The 18554-nt window shown below is 35.0% G+C and overlaps 1 protein-coding gene across 1 annotated transcript in view; it reads left to right on the top strand.

Annotated features, from left to right (window-relative positions):
* Positions 1-237: 237 nt before the first annotated feature.
* LOC111718642 overlaps positions 238-18554 on the top strand; it is a 61126-nt gene continuing 42809 nt past the window's right edge. Inside the window, exon 1 of the mRNA XM_023494821.2 lies at positions 238-405. The gene's annotated coding sequence lies outside the window, so the exon portion shown is untranslated. The remainder of the gene's footprint in view (positions 406-18554) is intronic.

Here is an 18554-nt window from a genome sequence, read left to right as displayed (position 1 = left end):
TGTAAAGTTGAACTGAGGTCAAAAAGTATGAGAACTACTATATGTCCCTGGGGAGAGGGGACAAACAATGCCATTTCTGACTTCTTTCTAAACAAGAATCATCTATAGTTCACTTTTATCATTTCTTATAGATCCTGTTATTGGGCATGGAAGTTTTATGGAAAAAGAAAACTTGCTCAGACTATTAACAAGCTTTCAGCCTCCAGGGGGGCCTCTCTCCCTTTTGTCTCCCCACTATTGCCCCTTCATAGAAACAGACTCTTGTTTACATTGCTCTTTATACCAAGTTGGAGAGTAAGTTTCCTTTCCATTTTCATTTGACTGAGATGGAGCTACTGGGATAGGACCAGATAAAAAGGATTTTGAATCTTGGAGACCAGGAAAGAAGGAAGAAATCAGTGCCAGGTTAGTTTCATCTTGGTGGTTTATAGGATCTGATTGGGTTTTAAGTGTCTAATTTAATGAAACATCATGTTCAGCTTTTCTCTTGAACTTAAACTTTAGTTTTTAATCCTAAACTTTAAATACAGGAGGTTGTGTAAAATCTATGTTTTAAATGGATATAAAGGAAAAGAGTAGAGTCTGAATGAGTCTGAATGAATCAGTGATGTGATAGAAAGACTGCTCGGGAGCCAGAGCTGCATAGTTTGGGTTTGAATCACAACCTTATTGCTTACAACCTGTATCACCTTGGAAAAGTCAGTTTCCCTCAATTGCCATATCTATAGATGTAGCTATAGCTAGATATAGATATACAGATCTCCTCTTTTAGCTGTTAATCTATAATCTGAGATGCAAATTGGATTTTACTTGTCAGTTTATCTAGCTAAGTGGTACAGTGCATAGTGTTGGGCTTGAAATCAAGAAAACTAAAGTTCAAATTCAGCCTCAGATGCGTAATAGCGGAGTGACCTTGAATAATTATATAACTGTTTACCTCAGTTTCTTCAACTGTAAAATGAAGGAGAAAAAAGAACTTGCCTTCCAGAGTTGTTGTAAGGATCGAATTTGTAGAGTGCTTATTACAGTGCCTGACACATATAAATGCTTGTTTCCTTCCTTCCTTTCTCTGAACATTCATACAAACTGTCCTCATAACTCTCTAATTCATCTCTGCATGTCAGAACTCATATTCATTCAGGACTCCTCAGGTGTTATATCTTTTGGGAAGCCATGTCTGATCCTCCCTAAATTCTAGTGCCCTCTTTCTTCTGGATTTTCTTAGCAAACTTACTCTGCTTTTTCCATTACTCATTTAATTCTGTATCTTTTGTTATATATACCTATGCACATATTTTATTCTTATTTGAAATATAAGTTTCTTGAGGGCAAGGGTCATATTACTTTTTTGTTTTTGTATTTCCAATGAGAGCTAGGTGGCTCAGTGGATAGAGAATTTGGCTTAGCATCAGAAAGATTCATTTTTCTGAGTTCAAATCTGGCCTCAGAAACTTAGTAGTTGTATGACCTTGGGCAAGTCACTTAATCCTGTTTGCCTTAATCTACTGGGGAAGGAAATGGAACACCATTCCAATATGTTTATAAAGAAAATTTTATGGACAGTATATTTCACCGGATCAAAACAAAATCAGACATTACTGAACAATTAGAAAGTAAGAATATCCATGGGGCCTCACATCTCGACAGTCCTAAGTAATTTGTTGATAGGAAATTTCTAGAAATGATTTTTGAAAGGAGGCAGTTTTGGTACAATAATTAGAATGGGAGAATCCTAAATCTATTGACTTGGGTTTGAGACAGATGCTGATCATATTAAACAGGAAGAAGGAGGTTAAAAGACAAATTAAATGTCTGTCAGTTCTATTTAGTTGTCTGGCTCTTCTGTGAGGCTCCAAAAAATTCAGGTTCTAAAAGTATACACTTGTCTATGAGCCTGGATATATTTTCCCTATATTGTGCCCTGATTGCGTGTTCCACATGTGAGTTATTATAATACATGCATCTTATAAATATTCTCTATATTTTCCCTAGGCAGTCTACTCTTTCCAATGATAATGTGTGTATTTATGAATGTGCTCAGTTTTACAAAGTAAATATTATTTTGTTATATTTCTCATTATGCTATTTTATTACAAATCTTTGCTTTGACCTAAATGTGTCTTCTTACTGAATAATAAAAATCAAACCCATTAGTGGGCTTCTATGAACTGTTTTTTTTTTTAAAGTACTTTCAACCTGGGTTCCTATATTTAATAGGGATGATACTGTAGGTATTATGCTCAAAACCAAAAAATCACAACAAAGTTAGTAATTGAATCCAGGTTTACTGATTCCTAGTCCAATACTCTTTCCATTTCAAGAGTCTAGTGTTGAGTTCTTAATAAAATGTAACAACTATAAACTAAACAACAAAGACCAACATTGAAAATTCAAAATCACAATTCATTTTTCTAGCATATATAACTAGAAGATGGTTTCAGATTCTTGTAGAATTAGAGTTAGAGGGAAGCAATCCTTTCCAATTCCTACTTGGAGCATGAATACACTTCAGAACTTCCAGTACAAGTATATCATTCAACTTCCACTTGAAGAGATTTAGTTCTAGGGAACTTGTCACCTTCTTAGGGAACACTGTTTTCTCAGGCTATCAGGCCATTTTCAGAGTTTTTAATATGACTTTGAAAGAACTTGTTGCCTGTCTTCAGAAGTTTCTAAAGGATTAAGACAAGGCAAATGCTCCGAGTTTATGATTATGAGAATGTTTTTATTGCAGTACCAATTAAAGAAGACTGTTAAAGAACTTCTCGATTTCTGTTACTGTTACTATTACCAAAAAATAATGACACATAATAATGAAATTCTAATGAGTCTGACTTCTTGGTGATATGGGTATTTCCTCAAAAAAAAAAATGTTTGACCCTAACCATCTTTGCTCTCCCTTTCTGTGAGACTCTTGTCCATAAGTTTGCCACAGCAGAATCTATCCAACATGAAGGGGACTTTACCCAAGTTCTTCTGACTTTGTGACCTTATTTGATGTTTTTTGGCAAAAACTGGGAGATTTGCTGTTTTCTTCTTTGGCTTATTTTGCATATAAGGACGCAAATCGGATTAAATGTCTTGCCATACAACTAGTAAAGGTTTGAAACTCAGGATTTGAACTCAGGATGATGAATCCTTCTGATTCCAGTCTCATTTCTCTATCCCCTGCTCCATCTAACCTGCCTATTCATTCCATTAACCTTCCCTTTTGCAAAATGACCAGCCCATTTTATTTTCTGATCATTGTATTGGTGATATCCTTTATCCTACCTCTTCAAAATTCCAAATTTTTAATAGCCTGCTTGTGCCATGCATCCATTGTCATTATAATATACAAATCAATAATAATTACACTAGCTAATATTTATATAGTGCTTTAGAATTTGCAAACTATATTACCTTATTTATTCCTCACAATAGTCATGTGAGGATATTATTATTATTATTATTATTATTTCAATTTTATTTCTGGAGACTCAGAGAGGTGAAATTACTTTCTTAGAGTCACAAAATTATTAATTTTATAAGTATTTGCAATGAGATTTGAACTTAATTTCTCATGACTACAAATCTAGTGTCCTTTCCTTGTGCCACTTTGCATGAACTCTATCATTTTAAATAAGCTTATCGATACATTTTGAATAGATGCCTCATATCTGTTGTAGTAGGTTAGGCAGTCTAGTAGTAGATGAGACAAAATTATTGTTATTTTACAGGAGACATCTTCACCTCCTAAGACCTGAATTATGGCAACAATCTTTTTGCTTATATGCAGATTTCCAGGTTCCCAATCAATGTTATATAGAAAGGTTATATAGACCAGGAAGATCACAAGATCAGAGATTTTTAAGAAATTGAGTACAAGAAGAAAAACCTAAAGGTCTTTTTCAAATATTGTGGTTTTAGGTTTTTTTTTAAACCACAGTACACTCTCATTTAAGAGATAAATCAAAGGAAATATAAATCCCCAGAGAATCTATAATTGGTTCAATCATTTTGGAAAGCAATTTGGAGTAATGTTAAGAAAGTGACAGAAATGTCATTATCTTTTGATCTAGAGAGCTCAGTTTCAAGGCATTTCCTACACTGAGGTCAAAGACAGATAGATCCTATGTACACCAAAATATTCATAGGAGCATTTTGTTTAATAGAAAAAAATCTATCCATTTTTTGGGGGGGAAATGGGGAAATTATAATATATGAATGTAATAGAATATTACTATACTGTAAGAAGGGCAGCTAGATGGCTCAATGGATAAAATGCTGGTCCTAGAGTCAAGACATCTTGCCGTCAAATCCAGCCTCAAATATTGATTAATTTTAAACCCTAGGCAAGTTACTTAACCCCTGTTTGCCTTGATTCAGTAAATAGAGTGCTGGGTCTGGAGTAGCTATGTAATGCCAGGCAAGTTACTTAACCCTGTTTGCCTTAATTCATTGAAGAAGAAAATGACAAAGTGTCCCAGTATCATTTACCAAGAAAACCCCATGGACAGTATTGGTATGCTATGGTTCATGGGCTCACAAAGAGTTGTACACAACTAAACAACAATATTGCAAGAAATAATGAATATGACAAGCTCAATGATTCCTGGGACAACTTATGTGAGCGGATGAAGAGTGAAGTAAATAGAACAAAGAAACTAATATAGATGAGCATATAATTTTTGGAAATGAAAAGAAGAGCCTCCCCATTAAGAAACTGAATTCTAACCCTTTCCCCCAAAAACTGCTATATATGTCTAATGACCAAGCTAGTCTCCTACCTTCTTTGCAGAAGTGGGGCACTATGGATGTGGAACATAGCTTTTATAATATCAGTCTTACTTAATATGTTGGTTAGTTTTACTGAACTGATTTTTTTCATATTGTTTTCTATTGTTGTTATAAGAGGTAAGTCACTGGGAGAAGGATGGGATAGATGTATATGGAATAAAAAAGTAACATAAAGACAAAAGATATCAATAAATTAAAAAAGAAGAAGAAGAAAATCCCTTAAGCTAGCATACAAAGCTGTTTACAAACTTCTTCCTATAAGTATCTTTCAGGATTCTCCAATATGGTGCTATTACTCCAATTATTTCAGCCTTTTTACCATTACTGCCTATATTTTGCTTCTTCCTTTCTTTGTGACTTTGCTTATACTCTATCTTGACCTGCCTTCCACCCTACTTATTTCATATTTATCACTTTTTTCAAAACCTGGTTCAAGGCCAACCTCCTCTAAATTTTTTTCTCTAATGTATTGCTGAGGAACAGAAAGCAAGGAAGTGAGCAATTTTTAAGATTTTTTTTGACTTGCTTCTATTTTCCAGTTATAAAATGAAATGTGATGTTAAGTAAGTGTGATTCAAATGAGAAGTACTAGGTAGTTCATTAGTCTTTATTATTTCCTTGCTAATAGCTAGCTTTTCATCAAGTTGAGAAGTGTCCTAATCTGAGCCTTGATGGTCCAGAGTTCTATTGGGTAATTGACCTTAATGATGACCAGCTGAGTCAAAGATCAATCATTTTCTATTTTGCTCAGTCTCTGTGATTACTATTTTGAGCTCTGCCATTACATGATTTACTTGTTTTATAAAAGGCTACATTATGGGAGAGAGCTCAGCATTTCCAGGACAACTGTTTTCTTATAAAAAGCCCAATCCATTTGAGCATCCACATATAGCAAAACTAAATACCTCACCTTTAGTTGAAAACACATTTTACTCTGCTTGTGTTTTGAAAAACATTGATCAGTTGCTTTATTTATAATGTCTTCAGACTACTTTGTGAGAAAAATCTTGGGCATATTTACATAATATACTGTTATCAAAGAATCTTCAGGACTTCAGCTAACCAGTATAATCCCATTCCATAGAATCAAATGATATAAATACTAAAAGGGTCCTTAGAGGTAATCTAATCCAGGGTTTCTTGGGATCTATGAATTTATGTTTTTAATTGTATTCCAGTGTATGTAATTTCCTTTGTATTGTGTGTATTTCTTTTTATGCATTTAAAAACATTATTCTGAGAAAGGATTCACAGATTTCATCAAGAGCAGGGCCCTCCAATACTAGAAACCCCTGCTGTATTTTGCTGATGAAAAAAATAGTTTTTTTCTGATACTTTTGCAATTATTGGTAGGCTTCATTCACTTTTTAAGTCACGTATTTAGTGAATACTTAATAGTATCCTAGAACCCAAGACTACCTTAGAAATAAAAGGAAGTAAAAGACAATCTTTGTTTTTGAAGAGCTTACAAGAGAAAGATATGGAAAAGTTCTTAGAAAATAATATCACATAGAGCATTCTTATGAGGAGATATCTCTCCCCTTCTTCCATTGTTGATAAGGGTAGGAGATCATGGGTATTGAACACTGCATATACCATAAGACTTTTAAAAAAATATATTGGCTACTTTTATTGAATTTCTTTCTTTCTCTTTCTTAATATAAGGGTCTTCCCTTCTTTTATAAAAGCTAATGAAGCCATCTTTTGTCTCAATTCTTACCTACACTTTAATCACTGAATGGGTATTGCCTCAGACAAACTGAGACCTGGGAAAGACTTTAGCTTAAAAAAGCCAAGGTATCCTACTGTCTCCTGGGCTACTGTCAATTGTTTTGACCTATGTTGTGCCATTGGATTCTGATGACTTTGGAGGAGAGAGTAAGACTGATGACTTTGCAAGCCTTCCCTCACTTAAACCCAATTCACTTGTAAATCAAAATATCAACCTTCTGGTATTATTAGTCCTCTTCAGAACCAAGGACAATCAATAACAAACAGCCAACAACAATATTTCAAGGGATTTATTATAATATCATAAGGGATGTCTCTCTGGGAGGGTATGAAGAAGGAATGTGGTGAGTAACGTAGGTGATATAAAACAAAAGTTATCAATGAAATTGATCTAATACAACAAAAAAAACTGTAGCATATGGAATTTTAGAATTTCAAATTGTAATAAAAATACAGTATCTCTCCATTCTATCAGCAATTACAAGAATTTCTGTGAATCCATATTCTATTGCTCGGTGCCATAGTTCATGTCCCTCCGAATCTTGGACAGATGGAATCATAGACAAATGATATAATAATTGAAAAAGACATTTATTTAAAATATGGCAAAGAATCAAAACCAAGCAGCAGGAGCACCATCATATGTTTCCCAAAGATACTTCTTTCAAGAGCCTTACAGATAATACTCCACTGGTAATACTCTCTCACAGTTACATATATTACATATAATTAGAGAAAGATATATGTGGTCACCACCTCCCAATTAGCCCTTATGTCTCCCCAAACATTTATTGTTGAGTTATTCCAGTTGTGTCACTTTGTGACACTATTTGGAGTTTTCTTGGCAAAGATACTGAAAAGAGTTGCTATTTCCTTCTCCAGATCACTTTACAAATGAGAAACTGAAGCAAATAGGGTAAGGTGATTTGCCCAGGGTCATATTGATAGTGTCTGAGGTTGGATTTAAATTTAGGAAAATGAGCTTTCTAGTTTAGTGTTCTATCTATTGTACCAACTAGCTGCCCTTTTCCCCAAACATGCTCTTGCCCTGGCTCTTGCTCTTGCTCTTTGTCTCTGTCTGTTTCTCTATCTCCCTCCTCCCCACCCCCCATTATAGCTCTATTAATTTATCAGAATATAAGTGGAAAAGAGTAGAAAATTCACTCACAAGTTCCCCTTCAATCATCTGGGTATTTATTAAATATCTGTTCTATGCCAGGTGTTTTAGGCTCTGGGAATATGAATTATAGCAATGAAACAATTCCTACCCTTAAGAAGTTTACATCTTAATGGGGGAAATTACAAGTATATATAGCATTAACAAGGTGAATAATTACAAATATGCAAAGTAATTAAGTACAAGGTAATGAGCACTATTTGTTAAGGGGATCTGGAAAGACTTCATGAAGAAAATCAAACTTAAGAAAAGTATAATGAAGAGGAAGAATCAGCTAAATTTCTCAATAAGTTAATTCATTGCCTAATTTCTATTAGACCTTCTGACTAATTTTCCTTTCATCTCACTATTCCTTATTTCTTTAAGAACTATGGACGAGACTTCATATCTTTTGATTGTTCAAAGTTACTTCCAAAGTGTTGACACTGCGATTCTATTATACTCAGTACTCTTACTTGTAATAGACCCTTCACAACTTAATGTATAAATCATCATGTGCTTGTTACTGATACTAGCTGTGATGGTAATACCAGAGTTAGCTGACAGATAGTTGCTATGAGACACCACTGCTTCAAACCATTCTTGAATTCTTATTGCCAGTAAACAACACCAATTTCTGCCATTTGTACTAGATCCTCATAAACCACTTTTGGACTCAGATACAAGAAGGTTACCTCTTAGCAAGGTAAGGGAAGCATTTCTATTAAACTTGTTAATTCTTCATTCTGAGGTCAATAGGTTAGATGGAATATTTGTATTTAGAATTTTGGATCAAGAGGCTCTTGGTCCCAGTATTTTCATAGTATGGCTTGAGTTAAAGGCATCCAAGGATTCCTCAACAACAGGAAAAAAAATTCCCTAATACCAGATGATAGTGTTTTTTGAAGGACAACTGACTGAACCAAATATACCAGTTAGTGAAGAGTCTTCATACATGGGTAAACAATTAAATTTTGAAGAAAAAAGCAACTTAGAATACAATAGAATCCACCAGACACTAAAATTGTATTGAACAAAAGGTAATTCTTAAGGGTTTCTGATATATTAATAGTTCATATGTTACATATAAAATAAATAATTTGAATTTTTCTTTAGATATAAATTGGATCAGATAGTTCCTACAGTCCATTCCAAATTGGACATTCTGTGATTTTTTTTCTCCTTGAGGATCCAGACAGCACTTTAAGATCTCATCAAGCTTCAGGCTTATCATTATGGGCATAAATGGTCAGTGGTCTTTAAGTATTTCAAAGTGTTGAATTAACAGAGAATTCCTATTAATGGAATGCTTGATAACAGAGTTTGCAAGTATATTTTCTTGTGTTGAAACATCAGTACAATGTGACCAATATATTATAAACAATACTTTTTCCAAATGCATATTATATAACTGTACTACACAAAACACAAAACAAACAGAAGCAAGACAATACATACATACTTAAATATATATATTCATATGTATGTATATATATGAAATAATTTATCATATTGTAGGTATAACCAGGGATCCTTTTGGTGTGGCTCTTACTCAGTGTCACCCAAGTACATGTTATTGTTTGGATACTTTTCTCTTCAAAATGACAGTCAGTCAGTCAGTCAAAAAAGTATTTTTAAAGTATCTACTATTTGCCAGATGCCATGCTAAGTGCTGGGGATACAAAGGAAGAGTCTCTGCTTTCAAGGAGCTCACAGTCTAATGGAGGAAACAACATGCAAACATTCAGCTACAAACAAGTTATGTATAGAATAATTTGGAGAAGATCAACAGAGGAAAACAATTAAGGGGGATTAAGTGAGGCTTCTTTTAGAAAATACTTGAAGGAGACTAGAGAAGCCAGGAGGGAAGAACATCCAAGGCTTTAGACACAATCAGTGAAAATGCCCAAAGTTGGGACATGGAGTGACTTCAGAAGGAGACCAGTATCCCTTGATCAAATTGGGATGTGGGGGGAGCAGTGTAAGGTGTAAGAAGAACTGGAACAATAAAAGGGGCTTTTCATCCCAAACAGAAGGTTTTATATTTAATCCTGGGAGTGATAGGGAGCCCCTGCAGTATTGCGTGTAGGGGGATGGTGTGGTCAGAGCTATGCTTTAGGAAGCTCACTTTCACAGCTGAGGAAAGATAGATTGGAGTTGGAAGAGATTTGAAGCAGCTGTGTACCTTCACTGATGAGTTTCTATGCTAGAGCAAGACATATGACACATGTATTTCAAAGCAAAGACATTTAATTAGAATGGCAAGGTAATTACAAGGATATGCATCAAGTATCAATTATTCTTGACACTCATTACCAAATGACTACAGTCTCTGACTGTCCATTAGATGTGCTAGTTGATTTCCAGTTAACTGACCCTGTTTTTTCTCCAATACGGCAAGAGAGAAACATATGAGTTGCTTCAGAAAAGTGTCATAGACTAGCACAGATGACAGATTTAGTTGTTTCCCTTTCTTTTCACCACAGTTGCAGCCTTGGGAGCAATGGATTTTTGGCATTGTAGTTAGAAGCTGCGCTTATCTTGTCACAGTAACAGTCTTAGGAGTGCTTGTGATTTTTCTTGGGAAACATTGGGGAAGCCTCCTGCTGTGTTTCTCCATGTCTCTGTCACTTCACTCTCCTTGCTAGCTTGATTCTACAATCTGCATTCACATCCACAGCATGGTCTAGACTTAATTGCTATTTCTTTAATTCCCTCCCCTCCCCCCACTTCCCTTAGATGTGTCTATTGCTCAACTATCAGAATCCCATGTCATCCTATACCTGAAAGATTTCCATTCTCTTTTTTAAACCATGTATGCTTAAAGAGTGTCTCCTGAATCCATATGTAGTGGGTGATATCACTAAGCTATAAGCTTACATAGACTTTTGGGAAGTAATTTTCTCCAATGAAGAAAGGTTTCTCAGTGCTACATATAATGGGATCATAGACTCTGTTTACAGGCACATATTCTTGCATTTGTGTTCATTCAGATTGCATTGGGATAAAAATGCTGTAAAAATTTAGAGATAAGGGAAAATCTTGTGGACTGATCACTGGCCAAAATGGTAAGCAGGATTTTCTCTTGGCCATTAAAAATGATTTGGAAATTTGGATTTGGAAAATAGGATTTGGAAGACAGGAGTAACTCGAGAGAAATAACATTTGTAAAGGTTCAGTTAGGGACTCAATTTTGTTTAACAAGCATTTATTTCAACCAACAATGTTTTAAAAATATACTAAACATTGGAGATACAAGACAAAATGAAAACAGTTCCTGCTACCAAGAAGTTGTCTGTGAACTATTGAGAAGAACAGTGGATATTCAGGATATAGAAAAGAAATTAATTTGGTGTTGTTTATTGGTATTGATATTGGATTAGAAAGATGGAGTAGAACTAGATTGGGAGAAGATCATGAAAGCTAGGATAATAGATTTGGACTTAATTTCTTTTTTTTCCTGGTTGTTATTGGTATCACATTTTACTTCTTTATTATTATTATTAAAGCTTTTTATTTTCAAAACAAATGCATGGATAATTTTTCAAGATTGATCCTTGCAAAACCTTGTATTACAAATTTTCCTCCCTTTGTCCCCATCCCCTTCTCTAGATGGCAAGTAATCCAATATATGTTTAGCATGTGCAATTCTTCTATATATATTTCTACATAAAAATCAGATCAAAAAGGAAAAAGAATAAGAAAGAAAACTAACTGCAAGCAAACAACAACAAAAAAGTGAAAATACTATGTTGTGATCCACACTCATGACTTAATATCTTAAAAAATTTGGAGCAATTGGAAGTTCTTCAGAAATAATTTGACATGAAAAAAATGGGTGTTTTAGAAAGATTCCTTTGATGGTAGTGCGTTGGATGGATTGGAGATAGAAGAGATTGAAGGCAGGGAGGCCAGCTATGTGGCTGGAATAATCATACAGATGTGAGAAGATGAAAACAGAGTTAGGAGACTGGCAGTAGGAAAGAAAAAAAGTGACAAATATCAGACATATTTTAAGAGAAGAATACATAGATGTTGGTGGTTATAGCTTAGTCATGGAAAATGAAAGTGAGAAAAGACTAAAAGATAACTTTAAAGTTTGAGCCTTGAAGGCAATGAATATCTTTTTTTTTTTTTAAATGACACTTACTATGTGCCAGATACTGTGTTAATTGCTGAATATGAAGAAAAGAAGTCAATCTGCTCTTAAGGGGGAGAAGAGTTGAATGGGGAGACAACATACAAACAATTATGTGCAAATAAGTTATATGTAGGATAAATTAGAGATAACTAAAGGCAAGGGGCAGGTAGGTTGTGCAATAGATAGAATGCCTGGAATCAGGAGGATATGAATTCAGATCTGGCCTCAGACAATTACTAGCTATGGAACATTGGGCAAGTCACTTAACCTTGTTTGCCTCAGTTTCCTCATTTGTAAAATAAGCTGAAGAAGAAAATGGCAAACATTCCAGTGTCTTTGTCAAGAAAATCCAAAATAGACTTATGAAGAGTTAGGCCTGATTAATTGACGAAATAACAACAACAAATAGAAGGAAGATGGTAGAATTAAGGGGGATTGGGAAAGGCTTCTTGTAGAAAATGAAATGTAAACGGGGACTTGAAGCCAGGGAATACAAAAGGCAGAATTGAGGAGGGAAAGAGTTTTAGGAAAGGTGGATAGTTAGTGAAAATGTCCAGGGTTAATATTTGAAGGATTATGTATGAGAAAAAATGAGGAGGCCAATATCACTGAGTGGGTCACTGAGTATAATAGGGACTGGGTGAGTGTGAGCTGTAAGAAGACTAGGAACAGGGAGGGCAGGTTATAAAGGAATTTGACCTCTAAATAAAAGATTTGATCCTGGAGATGATAAGGGACCACTGGAGAAAATAGTCATTAATTAAAATAAGGAAATTTAGAGAGGTAGCTGTGTGTATATGTGTGTGTGTGTGTGTGTGTGTGTGTGTGTGTGTGTGTGTATGTGTGTATGAGTGTGAAATCACTGAATTCAGATCTGTATTTACTGCATTTGAGATAATAGGAAGACTTTTCACCCTTCTCTAAAGGGTGAGAGATGCCAAACTGATGTGCAATATTGCATAAACTCTTACACCATTATTAATGTTACTCCTTTAAGTGTAAAATCTTTCCAAAAAGGAGTTAATCCCCTCCTGAATTTCTCAGAAGTAAAGCCTTATGTTAGGGAGAATTTTTAAAAAATCAATTATTTATTTATCTTTATTATGAATTTTTAAAATAGCAAATAAAATGGACACTTATATAGGTATATGTATAATAGAACAAAAAAGAGGTTTATACATGAAATTGTTAAATTATGTTATATACAACTTGTCTTTCTTTTAAAATATGTAATAAAATTGAATATAGAATTTTAATAACTATCCTACTTGTCTGTGATTCTTTCTGGTTTTCCTTTTGCGGTCTCCTGTACATTAAGAAGTACTTTAATTCTTATTTTCTCTCTTCTCTTTTTCTTTTTTTGAACAAACTATCTTATCTTCAGCCTTACCCCCTTTTACCCACCAATTGAAAAGAAACAAATGAAAATCAAAACTGTTATAACAAAAATCAGACAAAACTAATTCTTATAGGAACCATGTCTGAAAATATGTATCTTATTCTACATTTTGAGTCCATCCTCACTCTCCCAGAAGATGGGCAACATATTTCATGATTGGTTCTCTAGAATGATACCTGGTCATTGCATTGATCGGAGTTCAAAGCTGTTTTTCTTTACACTGTTCTCCTGCTTCTTCTCATTTCAATCTTCATCAGTTTATCCTCAAAATGGTTCCCTTTTATAATATTGATATGATAGAATAAACTTCTGGTTTTGCTTACTTCACTGCATCAGCTTATACAAATCTTGCCACTGGGAAGAATTAAAATCAATTCTATCCTGCATTAGAGACACAAATGTTATAATGAAAGAGATTAGAAAGTGTCCTCCCTTTTTAAAAACAGATATTACTTTTACTCATTTTTGGGTCAATGAACCTACAAGTCATATCTATGGCATTGCACCAAAAGAACTCGGTAGCTAAAACTTGGGGGGGGGTGATGGGGTGATGTCTTATTCTTAGCATTGTGGAGCATAAAAACCCAACAAAATAAATTAAAATAAAGGCTCCTTTTGGGAACATGTGAAAATTTTTAATGCTTTTTCATGACTGATTTGAATATTATGGAAATTACCTGAAGTTAAAGCCAAAGAAAAAAACAAGTAGAACAACTAAATCTAAGTTTAAAAAGTAGCAACAACCTCAAAGATCTATATTTGAATTGATAATTAATTTAGGGGTAGGCATGTTCAGTTTTTAGGGTACTCTCCTTGAAAGACTAAGATTAATAGCAGCAAATGGGTAGCAATCATATTAATACTACAAAGGGTATATGTAAGGATCAACTGCATGGAAAATACAGAGACAAATGACAAAGAGTAGGGTTACTAAGGCAGATGGCATGGGAATGGGAGGATAGAATGCGAAGAGAGGCAGGCAGCACAAGAAAGAGGATTGAGAAGGGATGAGTGAATGAGCATTTGGACAACATAGACTCTTGGGAAATGGAAGAATTATGCATGGATGTGGGAGTTTGAGATTTCATTTTTATAGAATTTTCTTATGAAACAGACCAACTTCTATCTGTGTCACCTTGGGCTTCATTAATTAACATATCAAAATCATCTCAAAGTTATCAGTAAAACTTAAAAGTTGTCATGTCAAAGTTTTATTACCACCCTTATCAATGTTCTGCTAGTCTGGAGCTGTGGAGTTTGGATTTTGTCTGTAATTTACATATCACAGGACTAGAAACCTTGACAGCATCACCCAGATGGTTTCTCCTGATTTGGCACATATTACCAAGATGTGAATTTTGTTCCACATATGAAAAAATTGTAAATGATTCTCTTTTGATCTTTGGGACAGTTTGTCTGGGAGTTCCAGGCTCTCCTTTGCAATCTTATTTCCTGGTATTGCCACTTTTTCCTGGCTACTTATAAAACTTACTTACCACATAGATTAGAAGTGAAAGTAGTAGTCAAGGAACTAGTACAAGATTCAAGTTTAATATAGAGAAATAACTGGAATAGCTAGGTGGTACAGTGGACAGAGTGCTGGGTCTTGAGTCAGGAGGACTCATCTTCCCGAGTTCAATTCTGTCCTCAAATACTAGGTAGTATAGGTGTTAGATGTGGGTCAATATCTAGTTTCTGCCATATGATTTTCTAATTTTCTCAACAATTTTATTCCAAAATTGGGAGTTTTTGGGTTTATCAAACATCTAGTACACACGATTTTTACAGCTGTTTTTCAGTTGTTTTCAGGCATGTTTGACTTTTTGAGGTCCTATTTGGGGTTTTCCTGGCAAAGACACTGGAACAGTTTGCCACTTCCTTCTCTAGCTTATTTTATAGGTGAGGAAACTGAGATAAAAGCAAGGTTAAGTGACTTGGACAAGATCACATAGCTATTAAGTATCTGAGACTAGATTTGAACTCAGAAGATGAGTCTTCCTGCATCCAGGCACTACACTCTCTCCATCTGCCACTTAGCTGTTCATTATGTGACTATTAGGCAAATCATTTATTTTGTTAATGACTTAGGCAACCATGTCAGATGATAACTTCAAGACAAGTTGCTGATCTTTGTTGGAGGGAGTTACTCATACAAATGAGGATCATTGCTCTACATCTGGAAGTAATCTCAAAGACTAGCTAGTCCAACCCCTTCTTTCTAGATGGGGAAGCCAAGTCCTAAAGAGTTTAAATGGTTTCTACAAGCTCATATAGGTAGTTATTGTCAGGGGCAGATTTGAACCCTGGTACTCTATTTCTAGAGCCAATATTCTTTCCACTGTACCTCAGTGCCATGATAAAAGCAAAGGATTTATTAGAGCTTGGGCTCCACTGGCAAAGCTACTGACAACCTGAGTCATTACTGTGCTATATTGAGGTATTGGAGGAGGACTTGAATTGAGGATTCATTCCTTGCAGGGCATAATTGCTATTAAGAAGGCAGATGAACAACACTTCATAATTGTTTTGTTACACTGTCACTTGAGCCTTTATTCATCTTTCACCTCCCTAAGGCTCAGAAGTATAACTACAGGGTACAAGATAATATACAATCCGGATATAATTCAGTTAGGTTACTTACTGAGTTACAGGGTTGCTGGGTCACAAAACAGTGTGATACTTGGAGTCCAGAAGATCTGAGTTTAAATTCAGCATTGGAGACTAAGTGTGTATTAACCTCTGTTTGCCTCAATTCCCTCAACTGTAGAAATGTAGATGAAAAACAACACTCATTTCTCAGAATTATTGTGAGAATAAAGAGAGAATATTTGTGGCACACAGTAAACACTATTTAATTGCTTATTCCCTCTTCCCCAACCCCTCCCCTCCCATACGAACATTTAGCTTATATTCTGGGAGGGAGGAGGGAATCCATGCTTTTTTCTTGTTCAAAACTTGGCACAATTCCATCTTGTATGTGAAGCTTTTCATGGCATTCACCCAGCTTTTTAGGCACCCTCCTTCCCTTGTTATATTTTAAATCTTTTGTGTATACTTTATATATAGTTATATTACATATACTGGATTCCCCCCTAGAATGCAAAATTCTTGAAATCAGAAACTGCTTCTTTTTTGTCAGTGTATCCTCAGTCTTGTATAGTACTTGGCACATAGTAGATACTTAATAAATGTCTAGTTGATTATGAACTTCTATTCACTACAAATTGCTCCTGCCCCAGGAATCCCTTCTTGTCCTATGTTGAGATGAATGGGAAGAGGGCAGTGAGGGTGAATTCCCTCATATTCTTGGGAGTGGAATACAGGGAGGGAACTGGAAGATTCCTCTTTAAAGGTTACTGACTCAAGAAATAAGGGAGCAATCTCTGATCTATCTGAGCAGTGGAGGAGGTATATGGAAACGATGCTCTTTCATGGTGGAAGATATATTCTTGGTTATGAGTTCCATTTGGAACTTGAGATAGAGTCTTCTATTGAAACAACATGAAACTAACTTACAATGTAGCAAATCACAGTGCTAATGGTTAAAGGGATATTATTTAATGCAGTAGTATCAAACTTTGATACAGGGATCATTAAATCACATATAAGGATCCCTGCAGACAGGGTATTGATCTAGGAAACCACATATTAATATTATTTATGTTTTATTGTATTTTTATTTATTATGTTAAATAGTTCCCAAATACATTTTAATCTGTTTTGGGCTATATCCAGGAGGGCGTTGAATATGACTCATAGGTCATGTGCTTGACATCTCTAATTTAGTAGAAGAGACAGCAAGGTGGTGCCACAATGCATGGAATGCTGGGTCTAGAGTCAGGAAGTCTCATCTAGCTGAGTTCAAATCTAGTCTCAGACACTCACTAGCTGTGTAATCCTGGGCAGATCATTTTACCCTGTTTGTCTCAGTTTTCTCATCTGTAAAATGGACCAGAGAAGGACACGGCAAATTGCTCTACTATCTTTGCAAGAAAACTCCAAATGGAATTAGGATATGTTAGTTCTATTCCTGGTTCTACCACTTATTAGCTGCATGAACATGGACTAATCATTTCTCCTTACTAAGCTTCAGTTTCATCATCTGTAAAATGGGGATAATAACATTTTTTCTATTTTTCAGGGCTGTTCGGAGGAATACATTTTGTAAAATTTAAAGAGATTTGTATTGTGTATACAAAATTTGAGTAGCAAATCTTATAAAAAGGAAAGCCCCACTATAACATATTTGAAAAATGGTTATCTAGACCCTGCTTAAAAACCTTCAAAGAGGGAAAAACCACCATCTCTTGAAGTGGCTTATTCTAAATTCAGACAATTTTGATTATTAGATAATTTCTACTGATATTAAGCCTGACTTTGTCCCTTTTCAACTTACACCCATTCTCCTGACTCTGCCTTGTGTGACTGAACAGAATGAGTCTGATCCCTCTTTCACATGACAGTTGTTCACAGACTTAAAGAAAGCTATCTTGTCTTCTGAGGCTTCATTCTCCAGGCTAAATAAGACCCGTTCCTTCAGCTGCTCCTCATGTGACATAGACTCAAGGCTCTTGACATTTCCACTCTCTTTCCTATTCATATTCTCCAACTTATCAATGTCTTTCTTAAATTGTGGTACCCAGAAATAAACTTGAGACTGCAGATGAGGTCTGATGAGGGCAGAATACAAAAGAACCTCCCTCTTCCTGGAAGTTGGCTCTTAATGCGGCATGAGATCGCATCAGCCTTTCTGGCTGCCACTTCACACTTATTGACTCATTTTGAGATGGCAGATTGCTAAAACTTTCAGATCATTTTCAGAAAGACTCTTGTCTAACTATGCCTCCCACATCTTATACTTTTGAAGTTTTTTTTTAATCCAAATGTAAGATGTTTTTATTCCTATTGAATTTCATCTTATTAGATTTAGCTTAATGCTCTAGCCTTTCAAGATACTTTTTGGAGCCTGACTCTTATCATCCACTGTATTAGCTATCCCTCTCAGATTTAATCAAACTATTGATAAAAATTTTAAAAGCACAGGTTCACAGGAGAACATTATACACAACAACAGCAAAATTATATGATGATCAATTCTGATGGATGTGGCTCTTTTTAATAGTGAGGTAATTCAGGCCAGTTCCAATGGTCTTGTTACAAAGAAAGCCATCTGCACTTAAAGAGAAAACTGTGGGAACTGAGTGTGGATCACAACATAGTATTTTCACTTTTTTGTTGCTGTTTGCTTGCATTTTGATTTCTTTCTCATTTTTCCCCTTTTAATCTGATTTTTCTTATGCATCCCAATAATTGTGGAAATATATATAGAAGAACAGCACATTTAACAT

The sequence above is a fragment of the Sarcophilus harrisii genome, chromosome 2, assembly GCF_902635505.1.
Source record: "Sarcophilus harrisii chromosome 2, mSarHar1.11, whole genome shotgun sequence".
NCBI lineage: Eukaryota > Metazoa > Chordata > Mammalia > Dasyuromorphia > Dasyuridae > Sarcophilus > Sarcophilus harrisii.
This window is presented reverse-complemented; position numbering and strand designations above follow the sequence as displayed.